Genomic DNA, 21,655 nt, shown 5'->3' on the forward strand with positions numbered 1-21,655 from the left:
TGAGAAGCACTGGGTGGGTGCTTAGATGGGAACAAAGTGCTTCTCTGAATGAATGATGTCTAAAATGTGATACTAGGACTTAATTATAATTAAGTCCAAAGCATAGAGTATGGACCACCATAGTTAACTGAATGAAATGGACTTCTGGTCACGTTCCCTTCTCATTTCTTTGCATGGACAGGCATATTGTTGCAAGTGGTGTTTGTGGGAAAAATAGAAATCTGTAATTTTTACTTTCTCTGAATGCCTGAATTTGACCTTGAGTTGGGAAGGGGGGGGGTATATGGTAAGGGAAAGCAATACTTTCAGTACATATAGTGAACCATTCAGGCTTGACCCAAACATACACTGTTAGAGCTTAAAACAAGAATCTACTTAAAAAAACAAACTAACTAAACCCCAAAGTGATAGTATTTGCATAGGCTATCACTGTGCTACATTGTTTGACCATCTGTGATATGTTTTCCCACAAGTATTTAGTTAACTCCCAAGTGTTATTTAGGCTAAAGACCTGGTATAATTTAGTATGTATTTTTAGTCTTTTACCTCTTGGAACATAATTGGTTCAATTAAAACCATTAATGCCTGTGGTGTAATTGCATTTTATAGAGTTACGAACTGGTGTTAGAAAGTGCTGCCCATTAGAATTTTCTGCTATAGCAATGTGCATGGCTTAGTATATTTTACCACCTCCTGCAACTGCATCTGTAATCTACTGACTATGTAGTCCTCAATGAAAGCTTTTTTTTAATAGTTCAATTTATAGAGTAAAGAAGTAAAATGTACCACTGCCAACCTTCAGTCTTTATCTTGATGAAAGCATCAAATTGGACACTGATTTTTTTCAGCTAGAGAAGATACCAGCCACAGTGTTTGATCATAGGTATGAGTTGAGAGGTAGAGAGGGAAGGTCCCATTTCTTCTGAAGTGTTGGTGAGCTTTTTGGTTGAAAAGAGGGCTTTAGTAGCTCGTTCAATTAACAAGATGTCTGTCAACTGGTACATATGTTCCTGGTAGTGTTTTTATGACCTCTGGACTCTTACAGAAAGGGAATACTTGGTATTCTCCTGTTTGGATCTACCCAATGTCAGATTACTGCTAGTTTATGATGGTTCTGTCTTTTTTTTTTTTTTTTTCCCTATTGTAAGAGGTGCACAGTGATGAGTATTTGACTGAGGTATTGAAAATGAGAAGATATAGAATTGGGTTAAATAGGACTGAGTAGGAGGGCAGCTGTTGGGGGTCTAGCGAGTTGAGGAATAGAAGTTGAAGAGCGATCCAGATGGAATCCTTGTTTGAGTGATGGTGAGGAGGGGGAAAGGTTGGACTGAGTTCTGCCACAGAATTAACACAAGTACTATGTGTTGTCTGTGGTGGGAGTCATGATATTAACTTAGAAAAGCTAGATGATTTTTCTATTTTTCTCATATAAGCTGCTGTATTGGGTGCAAAATGAAACGTTCACAAAAAATGTAATGTCATACATTGCTGCGTGTTGGTGATTGGTTGGTTTGTTTGTGCTTTTTTTGTTTACATCTCATAAATTCAGATGACTCCTGCATTATGGTAGTCTTTAGAATGCTCTTGTGCACAAGAATTAGTAAATCTGACAAGCACAGTTGACTGCATCACAGATGACCTTAATTTTTAAGTCTGTGGAAATAGCTACATAGGCCAATGTAATCTAATATGTGCCTATCTGGTTGTAGTCCTTATCAAAAGATCCAAGTTGACAATTGTCTTAAAAGCTGCTAGTTTTACAAAAAGGCATGCAAGGATTAGGATGTAGGCATTGCATTTTGTTATCAAGGCAGTTGCCTCTATATATGAATTAAAACTAAGTAATCCCTGAGAAACTAAGTGGGGGGGCCCTTCAGCTCTATTATGTAGCTCTAGCATGTCTGAGGATGTTGGATGGGTTCTGAGAATTTGCCCAGAATTTTAAAATAATAGATTATGTGACCATGAATCTGTTTACTGTCTCATTGTAATAGTGGAAGAAAAGCTTTGTCTTGCTGAATACTTTAAATTCAAGTATTTATGCATGTTTCTTTACTACTTCCAAGCTATAAAGAAGGCATTCTTATTACGGAGGACTTTCTGAAGCTGGCATCCTATGTCCTTTTCTTCCACTGTTCAATTTCAATATTTATCTATACAAACTTCTCTTTCCTCTCTGTCTCCCTATTACCTTCTATTTACTCCGACTATGCCTTCTAATCCTAGCTGCTCCTTCATCTTCTGTCTTCCACAAAAGCAGCTCTTTTTCACTTGTGCAGTGTCAGACATCCAAAACCTCTCACTCATGCTTCAGTTTACTTTGTACTTCTGAAACTTTGCTTCATACAGTTGTTCATTAGTTTAAAAAGAAAATATGTCTTAAGGCAATGTGTCAAGTGCAACAAGATCAGGTTTTTGTATTTAAAATGTTTAAAACATGAGTTCTCCTCCAGAAAAAAAAAAAAAAAAAAAAATCTGCAGAGAAAAAGTTTATAGATATAGTATAGCTGCCTTTTCCTCAAGTGTCTGACAATTTATTTGAGATTCTTATAGCACCTCATGTTAACAAGTTGGCCATGCTGCGAAGAATATGCCTCCAAGCTACTTAGAACAACAAAGTCCGCTTTGCCTCATGTTGCTATTGGAAGCACCTTACCAATGACATTATTTGCATTTAAAAATCTAGTGTAGGCCCTTGACCTAATACCTCAGAATAAATGTCTGAAGATCTGTCTAATGACCCGCGTCAACTAGTTCACTTACGTGAACATCTTGAAACTGTTCCATTTTCTAGGTATTTCTAACACTAAACTTATTTAAATGTGCTCTCTTGGTATGCATTAATATATATATATATATCTCCTTATTGACAGTTTCTTTAAACATGCAGCTCTGATTCCATTGACTGATGTTGCCTGAAGGTAGCAGTAGCTCTAATGCTTTCTATTTGACACCCTCCTCCTTTCTTTGGCACTGTTGCTCAGGTACAGTATATTTATGGTTCCTGCATGTCCTTGCTGTTCCGGTGTGCCGTGTTGCTGGACTCTGTGGTAGCAAAGTTGTGCTTAGAGAAATTAAGTTCACAGTGGGGCATGAAGTTCTGGTAAGGACGGACCTACTCTCTCCAAAGTAGGAGTATCACTGCTAGAAGGTTATACTAAGTTCAAAAAAATGTACGATCTCGATCTGTGAAAGAAATTGAGGGATGCTCAGTCACACACAAAATTAATTTCTAAGTACTTAGTTAATGGAATAGAAAACATGAACTGATCTTGCATTCATTGAGTGACTTGTCTCCATTTGTGTGTTCCACAGTCCTCAAAGTGAGATTGGGACCTGGGTCCTCCTGCTTCCAAGTGATGCTGGCATGAAGCATCTTGGAACATAAGGTGAAGTAAGGATGACAGGAGTAGGAAAGTAGAGAAACCCAGCTAACGTAGTACTTCAGGAGAGTGTGGACTTCAAGTGTATCAGTATTTTTTCTTTAAATCCTCCCACTCAAAACCAAAACAAAACCCCACCTTTTTGGCCAAGAAAAAGCTTATCAGAATGTGGATAAGCTAGCATACACAGACAATCTTCATTGACCTTGTAGGGTTGTTAAATATTGCAAAGATGTGCAACTGGGAGAGACTTGTTTTCCTGTTTTCCTCTTTCTGGGCAATGTTTAGGGTCTGATCTTCATTTGCACTCCTTTTTTTTTTTTTTTTTTTGAAAGAGGGAGCTGATAGAGAAAGCTCTTTAGGAGAAACTGTGTTAGGACAAGTGGAAAGTAAACTCTTGGTGCTGATCACAGATGGGTGTAGGAAGCTTATTATAGTTAGTGTGTGTATATATATATATGTATTTTTTTTTTTTGACAAAACAATGCATTAGATGGTTGTTCAAACAGGTCTCTCTGTGACAACTGTGTGTGTGGGACCAGATTTCTGTTTCGAGGGAACTTTTTCTGAGTGTGTCACTGATAGGCCACCTGCATGTGTGGAATGTGTTCCTCCAGGCATTCCCCATGGTCACAGGTGAATGTGGTGTCATTACCAGATCTTAGTTTTTGAATGTATAAGCATTTGATTAGATGCTCTGGAGGAAAGGAAGGCAGGCCAGGAGGGATTGTCTAAAAGACTCCTATTAAAATCATGCTGAGTTACAGTGTGTTTTAAATGAAAACTTGCTGCACTGCCACAGCTGTTTGGAAATTGCCTATCTAGAATGAATTCATTGCATAAACACAGGAGTCAGCAGCTCATTTTAGCAGCTTTGCGGGGTATCCTGATTGTATTGTACCTGCTATCCTGGCTAAAACAATAGAAGTTTAATAAATTCTGTTGTATGTGTCAGGCTTAAGCAGATACCTTGGGTATTTTAGGCTATCTAAAATGCCTTTGGACATCCCTCTTTATGCAAGCAAGTTTTACTGTTAACATCATTGTTTGATACCTGTTGTGGTGGATATCAACAGTATAAATGTTCTTCGTTTGACAGGGATTGGTAAGCCACTAGTTAATTAATGCTTCTCATTCTCAGAATTATGTAGCTCATTTTGAAATTACATTGATCACTTTCAGCAAGATTTAATTTGTCCTGTATAAACAGTTCTTCCTGCCAAATGCTACTCCTCTATGAAATAGTTAAAGTTTAATAGAAATATAAAGTGTTGCATGCTGCCTCAGTGTGACAGCTTTTTTGAGAAAATTTGGGCAGCATGCCGGTTGTAAATACTTGCACAATGGCTTTGTATTGTTACACAAAGAGTAGCAATGACTCCACATAGAAGCATTTGTGAAATAGTAGATGTGATGGTTTGGGACAGGAGCTGTTGCAGGGGCTGTCCAGAGGTTAAAACTAAAATCCGCCTTTTTTGATAAGAAGAAACTAGAGAGAACCACTGAAAGTATCACAATCTGTATACTTTGTACATAGAGGTAGAAAGTTAAGACAAATACTTTTTGTCAGTTCTCAAATCCTTCCTCAGTTTGTATTTTGATTGGATTTATCACCTGATGGTACCACCTGTCAGTCCCACCTTTCTGCAAGTGCCCTCCTCACTCCCCCCCCAAACATCCCTATGAGAAATAGGGAAAATTCCCTGCTTTGTAAGACATGAGGGAACAGCTGAAAAGTAAACATGCTTTACAATTACAGGGTCTGTTTAAAACTCAGCTATTTTTAATGAGAATGTTAAAGTAGTGGAGAACAAGGTAAAACTTCTGCATACTGAATGAGCCAGGTGACTCAAATCTACTGTCTGAACAAACAAATCCTTTCTCTCAGTTGACATGCACTCCCAAGCTTTAACTTAATCTTTGGAAAGCTCTTGTGTTGAACTTGAAAGACATAATAATCCGTGCATATTGTTTGTACTAAAATATTTCAGTTTTCAGGAGTGGACGGTATGCATTTGCTACTGTCATTGTCATGGGCTCTAGGAGCATGTATGTGAGGTTTTCTGGTGAAACATAGTCTGTTGGTAAAGGTTTTTCATTTTCCTTTCTTTCAATAGGGATCAATTGTATTCTGTACATTTTTCATTCTTGCTTGGAATAAATGAATTTAGAAAAATCTAGCTTAAAAATAACCAGTGAAGAAATAATTTTCAATTTTTCATTTTGCAAGTAGTATGGTGTCTGTACTATCTTCTCCCTTTGGCCCAGTTAGGAGAATAAATAGCTGTATCTACTTACCCACATGTTTTTCACTTGGGATGCTACCATCATTGCCTCTTTGCTTCCTTCTTCAGCTCTTTGCTATTTTCTTGCCACTGGTTGGCAGTTATTTTGAACAACAACAGATACTCCTGGGATACTGAACTAATTTCAGCATGTAGAACCAGCAGAGAAATAATCTTTTCATTGACAGGCTCCAAAGGGATGGGAGACTGCAGCAAAGCATAGCATTTAGGGTAGCTACTTTGGTCTGTATCTATAGTCCAAGCAGTTTTTTTCCCTTTTGTAAAGAAGGCAAATCAAAATAATCATTACTGTCTTTTTTTGTCAGACAGTAGGGGGTAGAGCCTAAAGTGACAATGGGTTTTAAAAGAAAGTGGTTAAGGTAGCAGTTTGCTACAGGTGACAGTATCAGAAAGGTTTGTGTGTTTTCTCTTTTCTCCTTGCTCCCCCTTGTCACCCCTCTAGAAAAAAAAAGAAAAAAAAAAAAGGGGGGGTGGAGGGGGTTGGCATCCCTGAAGCTTTCAAAAGATAGGTCTGTGCTTGGGCTGTGTGGAGATCATGCCACTTGATTTGCCTGTCTCTTTGTGGAAGATTCAAAGAATTTTGTTATACCTTAACTTTCTGTCATGTAAAAGTTTTTATTTGAGTATGAAAGTTAGCTTCGCTGTTTTATTTTAATCCTGTTACAACAATTAGAAAGTATTTAAGAAAAAACAAAAAACAAAACAACAAAAAAACAACACCCCCAAAACCAAAAAACAGGTTCCTAACAATCTTTTTTAAATAGCAGCAAACAGATTTTTAGTAGTAATGCTATTGCAGTGTAATTCAGATGTGATTATAATGATTAGTTCTTTCAGACAGAAAATAATAAATAACACTTGCTAGCATTTAGATTTGTTAGCCAGACTTCTTTGTATTATCTTTGTATCATAAAAAATTCTGGACAGCAAAATATTTTCTCTAGTTATTCCTTACTTATCATCCTAAAATAAATAAATAAATATAGTATTTAATAAATATGACTATTTGTGACTTTGCTTGAACACTGTAAATTAATGTAAATAAAACCATCTCAAAACAAAACATCCCCTTTGTCTCCCTCCCTTGCCATCACAGTTTTAGATATCACACAGTTTTGATGGTGGGTGGATTTAGAACTTTCTTCAAAAGTTCAAAGTACTGTATTCTATTAGCTGGTGTAGTACAGGTGGAGTATTTTTTGAGAAAGGGGCCTTGGATTGTAATGTCAGTGTGTGAGTGTAATGTGAGAAATATGTATTTTTTTTTTCCTGTTGCTGAGATAGACTGTGGATAAAACGCTCGAGTTTGCCAGTTAGAGGTATTAACTACCAGACTTACTTTATCGAGCAATAGTGTGAGGTACTGACATTACGTAGGAAATTCTAGCTCTGTCACTTATATGCAAATTCCACCTCTCTATGCCTAGAATTTGCTATGAAGTGAATGCTGATTCGTAGTGTGAGCTGTCTTGTCTTTGATTTTAAGATTAGTTTTTTGGAGGCAGGTCTGTGTATGTTTTAGGGCTGAAGATTGCACGTAAGCTAATTCCAAATTCACTTTGTCCTCACAGACTGACATGGGGCTCCCCAACTGGTTCCCATGCAGTGGCTGGATACTCATGCCGATGTTCTGGCTTCTTAAACCCTGAGTATGAGGCCCAACAGAGCAGATAGGGCCTGTTTAAGGTTACCATCTCCTCAAATACAATGTCTTCTGTCAGGTTCCCCGTATAGTGTGGTGCAACATGTTTCATGCAGGTATTGTTTAAACTTAAACTGCTTAACCTTTTTTTTTTTTTTTAATCAAAAAGTAAGAAATACAAGTTCCTTGTTGCTGATAAAGTTCTTAAAGGCAGCAGAAGACCCAGTCTGTAAATCTGATTGTTTAAAAGCACACTTCTTCTGAAGAAAGCAATCTGCCACTTCATCTCCCTGCTATCAGTTAATGGAAAAAGCAGTGTTCATAGTACAGAAGTGTCCTTGACACCTTTAATTGTTAGAAGCTGTCTATAGGTTCCACAGTGGTAAAATTAAGAACAGCACAGTCAATTTGTGTATGGAGATATATGTATTTCAGCTACAACTTGTGAATTCCAGGAATGAAATAAAAGGCTCTACTAAAAGGTTAGGTACCTAAATAGACCTAATGAGATTATTTTCACTTCAAAATTTAGCAAATTTGGACCTAAATAGCACTTGGATGTCAACTATTTTAGCACAGCTGGTAAACCAGGAATGTTGTTACTGCACAATAACAATGACTGGATTAAAGTATCTTTGCCTTCTGAATAGAATCTCTTTTGGACCATGAAGTTACAGACTGAGTGTTATGAGTGATGTCTTTGAGTGTGACTATCAGGCATTATATATTTTGGCCAAGCTATTAGGTTTTTTTTTTTTTTTTTTTTTTTGCTTAACAGTAAACAGTAGAAACAAAAAAAAAACCCCACACTTTCTTTAATACCAGAAACAAAAACTTCTGAGCTGTGGGTGTTTGAATTAGAGAACAAGAAATAAGGTGTCACCTTCCCTAATACCATAAATAGAATCAAAGTAGGCATCACAGTGAGCTTTTGACAATAGTCATGGCTGACTTTGAGTGGTTTCTAACCCAAAATGGAGGTAGCTGTAAGTGGCAATTATATCCATTAAGTGTCATTGTACAACACTTTGACCAAAATGACTTCTGACAGAAACACCTCCCAGGCAATACAGAGGTAAGAATGCCAAGTCTGTCAAGATCTGATTCTTTTCCAGAGATCCCTCTGAACAGCTTGTTCATCCATACGTAGCAGGGATTAGTGTAGTTTACCGCAAATCCAGTACCTGTCAGTCAGCATTGTTCAATTATAACTGTGTTTTCTCAAAAATGCGTAGCCAGTTCTGTGGTGTAGGTTGGATAATTGCATTATTTGACAGGGAAACCAAAAAGGGGAGGTATTGAAGTAGAAAGTCACACAGAAAGTAGAAAATGTCCACAGAAAGACATTGCCAGTATAGCATTGAATATTGAAGAAGCGATTGTACAGTGAATACAGGTTATAGGTACATGCTTTTAATTATACAAATGGTTGCTGGTACCCACTCCAACCTAGACAAAACTTGTAGTGATTAATTCCTTGGTCTGATGGCATCTGCACTAAGGACTTTTGAAGCAAAAAGCGTGTTGCTTACTAGTAGCATTTCCTAATACATTAGCAAGCACTTCTAATATAAACCTGATTTTAGAATGATAGTCTTCACATTTTTGGAAGGTTAGAGACAGCTTTTAGGTGCACTTGCATAAGTCCTTTCAATGTTGCTATGACTGACTGAAGTACAAATTTCGACACCACACTTGTGCAACTTTCCTAAGAGGAAACAGGTTGAACTTGGGATATTTGGCTCTACCGGTTACTGTGGGGCATCAGTTTGAAAGGCTGCTCTTGACATTGACTCTGTCAGCAGTGTATGTTGTTGGCTGTTTAACTGTAAAAATACCACTGAGGTTTCTTCGCAGATAGGTTTTCTTTAAATGCTTAATGAGGTTTGCCTAATACAAGCAACAACATTTAGTCTGTGTTAAGGAAAGCAATAGGACAGTAGTAAACTGCAGTGATTTTTGTGTTTCTTTAGACATATTCCAAATTGAGTTTCGTCAGTCCAGTCCTTACTTGTTCAAAAGAACAGATGCACTGAGAAAGCCAAGAAAGGCTGAGGGAGCTGGGTCTCTTTAGTTTGGAGAAGAGGAGACTGAGGGGTGACCTTATTAATGTTTATAAATATATAAAGGGTGAGTGCCATGAGGATGGAGCCAGGCTCTTCTCGGTGGCAAACAATGATAGGACAAGGGGTAATGGGATCAAGCTGGAACACAAGAGGTTCCACTTAAATTTGAGAAAAAACTTCTTCTCAGTGAGTGTGACAGAGCACTGGAACAGGCTACCCAGGGCGGGGGGTGTGGAGTCTCCTGCTCTGGAGACATTCAAAACCTGTGCGTCCTCACCTAGGCATTCCTGCTCCAGCAGGGGGATTGGACTAGATGATCTTTTGAGGTCCCTTCCAATCCCAAACATACTGTGATACTGTGATTCTTTGTGATATTGTTCCCTTACTCTGTTTTCTAACTCTTTCTTGGTCATCTTTCCTGGGATCTGTGGGTTGTCTGCCAGGAATTGTAAGAAATCCAGGGATGTGTCAGAAGGGAGAAGGCTTTCAGACTCTGGAACCTTTTTTGGCATTCATTCTGTCAATATAACGTCATGATAGGTGTCAGACAACATGGTGCTTGCCATCATGTCTGTTACAGTATTTAATGCAAACACAATATATTAGTATTATTAAGTTGAACAGGTATATGTTTTAGTCTTTGGTGTTCCATAAATAAGTGCCATAGTGATGATGACTACTTGAGAAGAAGCAGAAGAATAAAGAGCAGAAATTGCTTGTGCTGTGTTTTGGTGTCTGTGGGGCTTTTTTTTTTTTTTTTTTGGCATTACTCCTGGTATTTCCAGTGAGTGCTGCTATTTGGACAAGGATGCTAAGACAGAACTATGTCAGGGAAACAATGGCATAATGGCATAAAACTTTAAAATTAGTAAAGCAACTTGTTTACCACCTTGTGGAGTGGTTGAAAGATGACACTTGTTTCCTTTTGGCACAGAGAAACATGTCATTTGGGTATGATGGCTCCAAACCCTTGCTTTGATTTTTCTGATTGTGCAAAAACATAAATGATGATCAGGAGAAAAATAAGGATAAGCTCAGTATGTGTGGTTGTTCTTGGTTTTGTTTTTGTTTTATTTTGTTGTTTTGTTTTTAAGGAACCAACAGTTCTTGTGGCAAAGAAACTGTAACAGAAAAGTAGGAATAAACAGTAATTTGTGGCTAGTTTTGTGATGAATGTCATGCTTTGTAATGGTGTATATCAGTTCTTCAGATATGAGTCTTTTTATTTATCTTAAACCAGGAAGGGTGGTGTTTTGTTTTGGTTTGTTAGGGTCCTACTTGTTAGGGTCCTGCTTGTTTCAAAGCAGCGAGTGTGGTGTTTTTTTTTTTTTTTTGTTTTAATATCAGTCTGTAATGTATTAGTTTCCTGTAACTCTTTTGCTGAAGTTTTTGATTCACAGATGTCAATACAAAGAAAGTACTCAATCTCCTGCAGCTTGTAAATGATTTTTTTGACTTTCTAAAGCTCTGAGAAGAATGGGCTGATGAAGACTGAAGTTTCATGAATAGCGGTGTTGGAGAAGATGGGAGTAAAAAAAACAGTTGAAGTCCAGAGTGCTCTGGTCCTCATTGTGTTTTATCAAGGTGGTATCCCTGCTGTGGTTAGCATTCCCACACAGAACAGGTATTGTAGAAACCTCAAAATTCAGTGGGGTATGAGCTTTTACCTGGTAATATAAAAATTTAATAGTCTGTAAGATGTAAAGAGACATCTAGAAAACAGTAGAGATGTCACTAGTGTTGTGTATGTGTTTTGGCAACGAATGCATAGTTAGGTTAGAATCTTTGGCTTAAGATTTTCCTTTCTCCTACTCTTTCTGTTGGTACTCTTTCATCAACTGAGCTGCTTTAAACTGTGAAAGAAACTATAAGGAGGTCGTAGTGAAGAGAAATTGTCTTGACAGATGACTTCAGGAAAGGTCCCTTTGTGATATGAAATAAAATGGGAACCATAACTGGGGAGCATGTAGTTGCTTCTGTTCATGCAGTATGAGACTATATACTCTGTAGAGGGGAATAAAATGAAGCTTTGAGGGCTTAAATAGCTATAAGTGTCTAACTCAACTGCTTACTGTTTGCCAGGCTATGCAAGCTCTAGTGGTGGTGGTGTGTGGTGTGGGGTTTTTTTCGTTTGTTTCTGTGTGTGTGGTTTTTTGTTGTTGTTGTTTTGTTTTTTTCTCCCCTTCCCCAAGCACATCTAAAGAATTTGCCAGTTGGTAATAAAATAGTGCTCTGCTCTAGTGCTTCTTAATTTGTGTACTTTGTGTTAAATAAGCACAATGGTTTTCATTTGCTTTATTGTCACTTCTTTTATTGTTTAGGTAACAAGATTATGAAAATTGCATTTGAGGGTTTTACAAAGATAAGTCTTTTCTAATACAGATACATGTATGACTTTATTTGAATGACAGATATTTATAAAACAATCTTGAAATTGTGTATATCTCTGGCAAGCAAGCTGGTCTGCTGCAGTGTAGTATATCAGATTTTAAGTCTAATGTTTCAAAACATTAGACTTGGAAGCCTGGATAGTTGGTGACCTATTGAGGATAAAATGTTAAGATACTGTTGTATATACTACCATAAGTTTATAATATGCTTTGCTTCATCTACCTTTCATAATACAGGCAAATGAAATTTTGACAGAAACCAGTGTTTTTTCATACACACACAAACATATACACACAGTACCTGTTGTAATATACATTTGAATTTCGTCTTGTCAAATAACTTTGTTTTGCAACTTTTTAATAACTTCATTGCCTCAACAAAAAGGTGAAAAAGAGTTGGTGGGGTTAGAGCCAACACAAACTTGGGAGCAGAGGGAATGAAGATTTACACTTCTAGAGGTTGTGACAAAACCTGGGGTTACATCTCTTTCAGAAAGTGTCAGACTTTGCTGCTGTGCTCTTTTCCAGCTATGAAGAGGACGTGTGTGGTGTGGGAGTTATTTGTAGGTAGATTTTTAATAATAATATTTAGGGTGGTTGTAAGATGACTGAAACAAACTGTAATTGCAACTGGTAATATTAGTTTTCATGATGTTTATTTGCAGATCACGCAAAATCTCAATAACTTTTGTAGTGGAGTATTGCTTCTGTTGGCTCATTCCTTTGTGCTCTGCTCGGGCAGCTGATGAGAGAGCTGGTCAAATGCAGGGAGCTTAAATAATTGCATCATTGTATCATGTGTGTATGTGAGTACGATGACTATCGACCTTCAGGTAGAATAATGGCGTATTTCAGTGTCACTTTTCACTAATTCTTAATGTCCTGATAGCCTGGCTAGATATTACTGAAAATTTTTATTATAATGTGACTGCTTTTTGTTAAAATCCTGGAATTCCAGGCAACTGTCAAATCTTAATGGTTTCTGCACTATTCATGATGCAATTTCTATTGGACATGATTACAACAGTGCTTGACTGAATGCCACATAGTATAGGAAGTGTTTATGCCTTTACAAAAATCCAGCTAAATCGAGACGTCATGATAAGATGTATAGATAAGGGTCTTAGGGACATGGTTTAGTGTTAGATTTAGGTTATGGTTGGACTCGATGATCTTAAGGGTCTTTTCCAACCAAAATAATTCTGTGATTCTGTAGATTTCTGACAATACAAGCCACCCATGAATATTGCAAGGGAATCTTGAATTACCTAAATATTATGAAAGGGTAAAATATATTAACTTTTTGTGCATTTTCAGATCTTGGTACATATACTGCATGGTATCTTCTATTTGCTGTTTAGATTAGTTACCTCATTCATGCTTTCTCCTGCCACCAGAACTATTTTTCATCTTCCTTGCAAGCATTTGTTGTATACTTTTTATACAGGGAACAATCCATAGTATGTATTATGGGTGTGTAAGTGAGCACTTTTTAGTCTTCGGGGAGTTCAGGATTCTGAGGCTGATAATAAATATTTCATTTTCAAAGAAGTGTGGCACTTGGTTTGCTCTCAAGGTACTGGGAGGAAATTCCCTCCTGAGAATTAATTACAAAGAAGGAAAGAGTTTACAAAGATGAAAGTTATAGTCAAAGACCTACTTAGTAGTAATCTAGAACTGGCTGTTTTATTTTTCGATTGTTCCTGTAACCTATAATGTCTATGATGCATCTGGGTTGCATCTTAAAGTAGACTTCCAGAACAAAATATTTCTGGACCAAAATGTATCATACTAATTGCTGATTGTGTGTAATTGTTATAACAATATTTCAGTGTTACTGAAGTACATTAATCGGAACACACTGCATACTTATGAAACTTTAGAGTTTTCATGAGTGCTGTCAGGGGAAAGAGTACAGGATAACTGGAAAACCACTCTGATAACTCTTTGTTACTCCAAATTTATTCTTAAAGCAAGTATGGAGGGTGTCTGCTGAAATTTGGTCGTGACCAGGGGTGGCAAACTCATTTTCACCAGGGGCCACATCAGCCTTGCGGTTGCCTTCAAAGGGACGATTGTAATTTTAGGACTGTATAAATGTAACTATGCCTACATATAAATGTAACTATGCCTAAATCTAACTACTCCTACTAGTTACATTTATTTGTAGGTCTAGTTACATTTAGGCATAGTTACATTTACTTGTAAGCATAGTTACATTTATACAGTTCTACAATTACATTTGCCCCTTTGAAGGGAAATGCGAGGCTGATGTGGCCCCAGTGAAGATGAGTTTGACACCCCTGGTCGAGAAAGAGGTGGGACAAGATGTGGATTTAAAGTGTAGACTTTCCATGCTGTCTTAGTAAAAAGTTGCCATATGTCATGTTCAGTGCCACTTGTATTAATTGGCATCTGCCAAAATACTTATCTTGAAATTGCTCACCTGTTTTGCCTGATGATCTATTATAATATGTAAATAATAAGTTAATCAAAGAACAGCTTTTCCCTTCATGCTATCATGCTACCTTAAACTTGTAACACAATGGATTTCATTAGTTTTCTTTTTCCTTTTTTTTTTTTTTTTTTAATCTTGGATATGTGCAAACTATTTGAAATATGAGACACAATTGTGTCATGGACATTATGGACACTTGTGCTTGCTTGAGAACCATGTGAACAAAAGTAGCCCTGTTGCTTGGGGAGTTCCAAGCCTGGCTTTGCTCCAGACTGAGATGGAGAAAGGAAGGGGCAAGGCCTTACTGAAAGGGCAGGTGATGGGCAAAGAGCAGGTCCTGGCTGTGGACCCCTGTGTGGTGCTTGCCCCAGAGCTGAGAAGTGCTGGGAGCTGGTGTACAGAAGAGCTGAATGGGAGGGCTGGTGGGGGAAAAACCAGTGATAACTAAGTCCTTTATGCTGTTAAAGGATCTTAATAGAATGGTGTGGTTTCACCTTCCTTTTCCCTACAATGGGCCTAATAAATAAATAAATAAATAAATAAAAATATTATCTGGACTCTTGGTAAAAGCTCTCAGTTTGGAGAATTTCAGGTCAGCTTTGTGTGTGTCTGTGAAACAGCACAGTTTGTTAGTGTGCTTTGTGTTACGGCTCTCAGCATTTGGCTTTCTGCTCTGGTACGTACAGATTTTTGTTGTTCTTGAAGTCAGAATTGTCTTTGCACCTGGCTTTTTATGAGGGCACAAGCAGAGCTGGGAGAACTGCTTACTTTCTGTGTGCTGCCAGCTGTAGACTCTGGGATAAGAGGCTGCCTACAGGAAGGTAGTAATGTGGTTGACTCAAGGTGGGATATTGCTCAAGTAAGACCTCTTTTCTTCTGGGCAGCTCCAGGAAGGGGACTTGTCATATAATGTATGGAAGCTGAAATCCGTGTTAGCCATGGTGAAATAAAAATGTGAGTCCCCCAAAATTCTAGTGTTATATAAGTGCAGCGCAGTTCTAGCAACACTTTAATGCTCCAACAGAGGGGTGAATTACTGGTTAGAGCTGTTAAGCTCTTAAGAGTTTTCTTAGGCAGAACTGACTATTTCAGTAGCCATAAAGTACTAAATATTCACCAAATAATTCTGGTTGGAGAGGACCCCTGAATTCTATCTGTGTCCCAGCCTCCTGCTCAGAACCAGATGGACGTTGAATTGGGACTGGATTGTTCAGGATTTAGGGTCTCAGACCTACAAGGATAGAGACTCTGCTTCCTCTCTGGAGCCCTGGTCCTAACGGAATTGTTTTTTCTTCTATCTAGTTGGCACCCTGTTTCTCAATTTTGGATATGTTTTACACTAAAATCTTTCATTTTGTACCAATTCAGATGACAATTGAAAAAGGCTTCTAACTGGCAGTGCACAAATTGTGTTAGGAGGGAAAAAAATAGGAGATTATGCCTAGAGATACTAATGTGTATGTGGCCTTGTAGAAGCTGAACATGAGTTCAGGCTTTCCAGGAGAAGAACAGATTTAAGTACGGAATTTTTGGGGGAGTTCTATACAGTTTACAGATTATAGATTTATTTATGGAATAATAAATACCCAAGCTACTCTGATGTAATGAATACATTGTGATGAAAAAAATACACACATTAATTCTTTGCATACCTAACAATATTTTTTCTTCCATGATACCTCAGAAGTCTTTGCCAGCTTTATTCTTGATGCATAGCTCATAAATAAATAGGTTAGTTTCCTCACAAACTGTGAATACCTAAAGCTATTGGCTTGTGGTTTTCCTCCTTTGTTGTTCCCTTGTGCTGGTGCACATCAAGTTGACCTCAAATAAGGAAGCTGTGCCAACAGAAGCTTTGGGACTAACCTGTTGTCCTGCTTGGCTCCAGTTTGTAGGCTTTACTTTGGCTGCTCTGCAGGCTGAGAATTGGAGGTAGTAGTATTTTTCTAGGCTTAGTTCCAATAAAAGAGATATTACTTTTATGTTCTGTTGTATGTGTTTCAGGTGAGAGAAGGGAGAATGAAGGGTTGTGGTATGTGTATATGCGCCTAATGTAAACACACCGATTTATAGATAATCATACATGTATTTATAGTTTTTCCGTCAAGAGTATAGTGCACTGTTTTTCTATTTTGTATTTAAAGTTAGACAGGTACTTTAAAATACAACTTTTCAAACAGGTCAGCCAGCGTAACTTGTGTAAATTTCTCTATAAGGATGATAAAAACATACTAATAGTCATAAGAATGTCATATTGGGGTTGGAAAATTGTTGAAAAGGGAAATCTTATCCAACATATATTTCATTACTCAATTACTCAGCCTTTTTGCTGTTTATCTATTTGAAATAGGTGAACACTTAGTAATATTTTCTGTACAAAAGGTTCTGTGTAAATAAAGCTTATGTCAAAATTTGATATGAAAGACTTCTCTAACATCAGTAGTTGTTTTAGAAGGTACATATAGAGTCTTAAGCAGACAAGATGAATCTGAAATTGTAAAAATAGAGAGGTTTTCTCCACCCAGTAAATAGATTGGTCATCTTGTATTATTAGACAAAAGCTAATATTCCATGATCTCTGAAGTTTTCCCAGTAGTACTTTTGAAGAGTAAGACTGCAGTTGCACTTGGGTGTACAGCATTATCAGGATGACTAACCTGGGCAATACCGGCCTTTTTTGTGGGGTTTTGCTTCCTCCTTTTCCCCCTCCCCCGGAATTGTTGCAGTTGGCTTTCTGTATGTTCCAAGTTGCCTCATCACATCAGATATTTAACGTTCTGATGTAAACTCCACTGTATTGCTAAGTCTTGAGTCAATTATGGTAGGGAACTTACAAGGCTTGCATAGTAATGCAGTATTAGTTATTACTCTCCTCTCTCTTTTGTTTATGATTTTCTTTAGTCATATAAATTCAAAACTTAAATCATAAGCTTTCTAATGTTGTGACAGACAAATAGCTGTATAGACAAGAGACTAATATGTACTCGGAGGCTGCAATTAATAGTAACTTCTATGATGATCAGGTTGTCCCTGCTAGCATCAAATACAGCCACAATCCCATCAGAAGGCAGGTGTCTTGGAACTTATGTCAGAGGTACTTAGGAGCTTAAATCATGTGAAAATGAGTATGTGGTTGGGATGAATCCCACAACTGCTAAGTGGTGCTCTTTCTGCATTTAAGGGCTTAGCAAATTTTTGACATGCAGCTATTCATGTAGTTTTATTTAGGTTAAAGATTGTGTTAAGTCGATATGGTACTTTAAGGTTTCAGAATAGTCAGACTATGTAAAATCTAAACTCTTTTTGTTTTGAAAGCAATTTGAATATTCAGTATAATAACTTTGAGAATTTGCTGTTTATATTTTTTTTCACTAGACGATAGTACGAACTAATTTACTTGTATTTATCTTTGTACCTATTCTTACTGGAGTCTGGAAAAAGAACAACTTTTACAATGTGCCTTGAAAATGCTTGGCCACAAATGAAGTATCTGTTTGTATATGACTATTCAGAGCAGCAGCCAACAACAATACATGCTTTTTGCTTGCTCATCTTCAGTGGGAATAGACTTTGCCTGGGACTAGTTGCAGATATTTCTTAAGTACACTTCTAGTGTGTTGATACTGAATTCTGAACACTTTGAGTTGTGGACTGTATAAATGTTTGAGTGCTTAGCTTTCCTTGTTGGTCCTGTCCTCAGTGAAAGTGGTTAAGAATTAAATTTAGACAAGCTTGTGCTATGAAACCAATGCAAGTGCTTCTGCTAAGGCACCTGAAGCTGGTTGTGGTAATGTAGAAAGTAAAGTAGCTCAGTGGCGTTACTCCTGTCACTCCCAAATCCCTTCAGGTCTTTACTTGTAGTTGCTGGAGGTAATGTTTTCTTCTTAAAACTGTCTTCTAATAGCCCTTTTCTTCATGGGTATTACAGGGAACCCCACTAGCAGAACAGGCATGACTGAATATGCAGTCTATGGGAGTAGCCACATACAGATACTGAGCCTGAGCAGAAAACTCTCCTTGACCAAACCAATGAAGGCTGGCACAGTGGTCAGCAACCAAAGCAAAAGTATTCTGTCCTTGCCATCCTGTGTTTAATGGGTGTTTTTCTATCTTTTCTGTATATGTAAAAAGCTCACATATGCTTTTCTTCCCTTGAGTGCTGTGAAGTTTTCTGTGTCACAATAAGATAAAGAGAGGTTATCTAAAAGTGGATGGCACATAGGCCAGGAGGAAACTTGCATTGGAAGTATATTTGTACGCATAAGAAAGGGAAAACCAAATACCTTTTAAGGTGATATATATATACATGTGCATCCTAACATTGAGGCTAAACTAATAGGATTTTAAGAATTAGTTAAGTGGAATACTGTAGGTTTATGGTCACATTAGATGAGAGAAAAGCTGTTACAGAGAGCAAGGTTTGGTGTGGTAGTAAAGGTGGCGGGTGTTGCTGTGGCTATCTTTCTTCTAGCCATCTTTTTGACAGCCTCTCAAGGTAGCTATCCATTTAAATCTGTTTAAAGTTTGACAAGAAAACAGCTCTGTAGTAAGGGGGACTTTTGATGGTTATCAGAATCAGAAGATTTTTATTTAACTTACTAATATGATTTCAAATAATGAACTGCTTGAAAATACAAGCCACTGATCTGATCCATTAAATCAAGATTTTGTCTTTAATTTCTGGAACATATTTTAAAAGGAGGGGAATTAAGACTTCTGGAAATTAACAATGAAGTTGTAGCTAGAGCAGCTGTGCTGTTTACTGTTAGGAAATTCAAATAACAATTCTTACTACATAATGTGCCTGTGGAAGTAGGTTGGGTGGCTAAAGTAGTGAGGAATATCTGGTATTTTATTTGAAGTAATCAGAAGTGAGTTGTGACTTAAAAGCTTTTTCCTGTTTTGTAGACAACTAAAACTTTTGATTCTTCTTGAGTGTTATGTAGAAAGATAAGTCTTTCTTAGTATTGTGGTGAGCTTCATTTCTGCCAGTTAATGTTATTTGCAGCATTGCTAAGAATATGGGAGCCAAAGTGATGCAGCAGACTTAAAATCCAAATTTGAAAAGAAGCAGATGGGAGCTTATGTTTACTGCTATGGCGAGCTAATAAAAACCAACAAACAAACACAAACCAAACCAACCAAACAACAACAAAATACCCCAAACACAATCAAAATAGCTTTATTTAAATAAATTGTTACTGAAGTCCAGGTTATCTTATAACTGCGTGCAGAACTTTTACAACCAATAGGAGGTGTATGGGGTGGTTCTCACTACACAAGTAATTGCTTTAGAAATAGTACTGACTGACACTTCCAGGTTACTGAAGACCTTTAAGAGATAATAACACTTGCCCACCAAAAGGCAGGTTACAAATCATTTTTAAGAAATTCTGTGGGGTTTTTTCCCTGAAACCTCCCTGTGCAGCTACTGCTTTTAGTTTGTCTTTTGATTCCAACTTTGTACTAGTGCTGTGGGAATCAGTGACTCTTTCCCCCAAGTGGACCTTGATATATATTAATGCAAAGATACTTTCTTAGAAGTAGTTGGTAGTGGAATCAAATGGGAATTGATGTATTGCTATTTACAGCTTCCTTAAAAATAATTCTGGTAAATATAACATTTGAATGAGTTATTTCCAGATTAAGGTGCTTTTAAGACTATATTAATATGATGAGTAGAAACTGTTTTAGAAGGTTCCACTAATAAAGACATTCCTCCAAGAGCAAAAATAAACTGCTTTTCATATGGAGGGAAAAATCTACGCTATGGTTTCCAGTTAAATAGTGCTGAATAACAAGAATAATTTGTGTACTTAAAATAAAAATGCATTAGTAAACCAGGTGAATTAATTTTTGACTGTATTATGTTGCCATTACAAACAAATTAATAATGATATTTTTCCTGTAACTTACTTGGGAACATGATTAATGTTCAATATTACATATTCATATGTGTTTTGGCAATATGAAAACCTGAATGCTTAACAAGAACAGTTTCAAATTAAAGTAATAAATCAGAGTTACTGAAGTAAGGCCTGCAGTATGCCACACTCCTTGATGGGTACTGAGAGTGCGGTATTTTGTCCCACATGCTTTTGGCAGCAAAAGCCTCTTTATCTGCTACTGTCTTTCCAGTCACGCTTGTGTTCACGTCTTTGCTACATGGTCTGCTGATTACCTTGGAAAAGGGCAATGCTGTAACTGTTCAACTGACCTTTCAGTTTATTTTCTCTTGTGTCACATGAAACATGAGGTAACACAGTCTTAGTCTACTGATTTCTGGAGAGAAATGTGTCTCTCTGCCCTTCTGCAGCTTTCTGCTCAAATATGATGGAGTTTCTCTGTATTTATGTTAATTCAAAAATAACTCTGTCAAATTGCTTTGGATATCATCACAACAGAGAAGCAAATTGTTGTAGCTAAAAGAGGGGTTTTAGTGTACATTTAATGCATAATTAAGACTACTTAGTAGAGGGGTAGTGAGACAATGACTATTAAATGAAGAAATCTCATACCTAAAACATTTATCTAATAAATGTTCACATGTGTAAAGCAATAAATGAAGTGTGTTACTGGTACACCTATTGCATTATGTATAAAGAAAAACATATAGAACTCCCATTATTTTGTAATTGCTGGCTTATTTAGACTCATGACAGGAAAGCTGTCTGGAGTTCTTTGGCTGGTACAGAACATACATAGCTGTGCTATGTATGCTCTAACAGCTTAGTATCAGGGTTTTGGGGCATGGCTGTGTTTTTTGTGGGGTGTCTTTTAGTTTTTTAAAAAATAAACTATATACCTTTTATCTCAATGGAGGGTAGAGATAAAATGGCTTTTTGTAGCAAATTTAATATTTATGTATACACTTTTCTTCTCACTGGAATTGATGTCTGTAAGTAGTTTTTAGGCTTCTGATGGAAAGAGATTACTGGTGTTTAGAAGGAGCAAGAGGCAATTTGTTACACTTATGCTGTGAGGTGCATCCATGTGTTTCTAATAAACAGAAGGGGATGATAGATGAACAAACGTGCGGATGTGGGTAAATATTATTACGGAGAAGGGTGTTCTCAGAAGTGGGTTGGGTTTAGGTAAGTCAGTGGAGCAATTATTACTGAATGATTACATTAAGTCTTCATTTGATACATCTTGCAATCACTCCTGCATTTGGTTACAAATTGAGCACTGTGTATGTTTGTTACAGAGCTGATGGCAAAAACATTTCAGTTGTCAAATGTTGCTGAAGTCACTAAATTAGCCTAATGTTTAAAGCAGGGAAGAGGCCTGCTTCTAGCTCCCTGTGTTGTGCAGAAAGCACTTAAACCAGATAGTCTTGCTAAAATACTACTGAAACATATTTACCTTTATTAGACTTCATAGCTTGTGAGTCTTTACATCTTTGTTAGT

At 37.2% G+C, this 21,655-nt stretch overlaps 1 protein-coding gene across 3 annotated transcripts in view; it reads left to right on the forward strand.

The window, feature by feature from the left end:
- The window catches only part of GBE1 (1,4-alpha-glucan branching enzyme 1), a 161,045-nt gene that overhangs the window by 5,637 nt on the left and 133,753 nt on the right, over nucleotides 1-21,655 (forward strand). The window lies entirely within an intron of this gene.

Source organism: Streptopelia decaocto (genome assembly GCF_964273445.1).
Source record: "Streptopelia decaocto genome assembly, chromosome: 1".
Classification (NCBI taxonomy): domain Eukaryota; kingdom Metazoa; phylum Chordata; class Aves; order Columbiformes; family Columbidae; genus Streptopelia; species Streptopelia decaocto.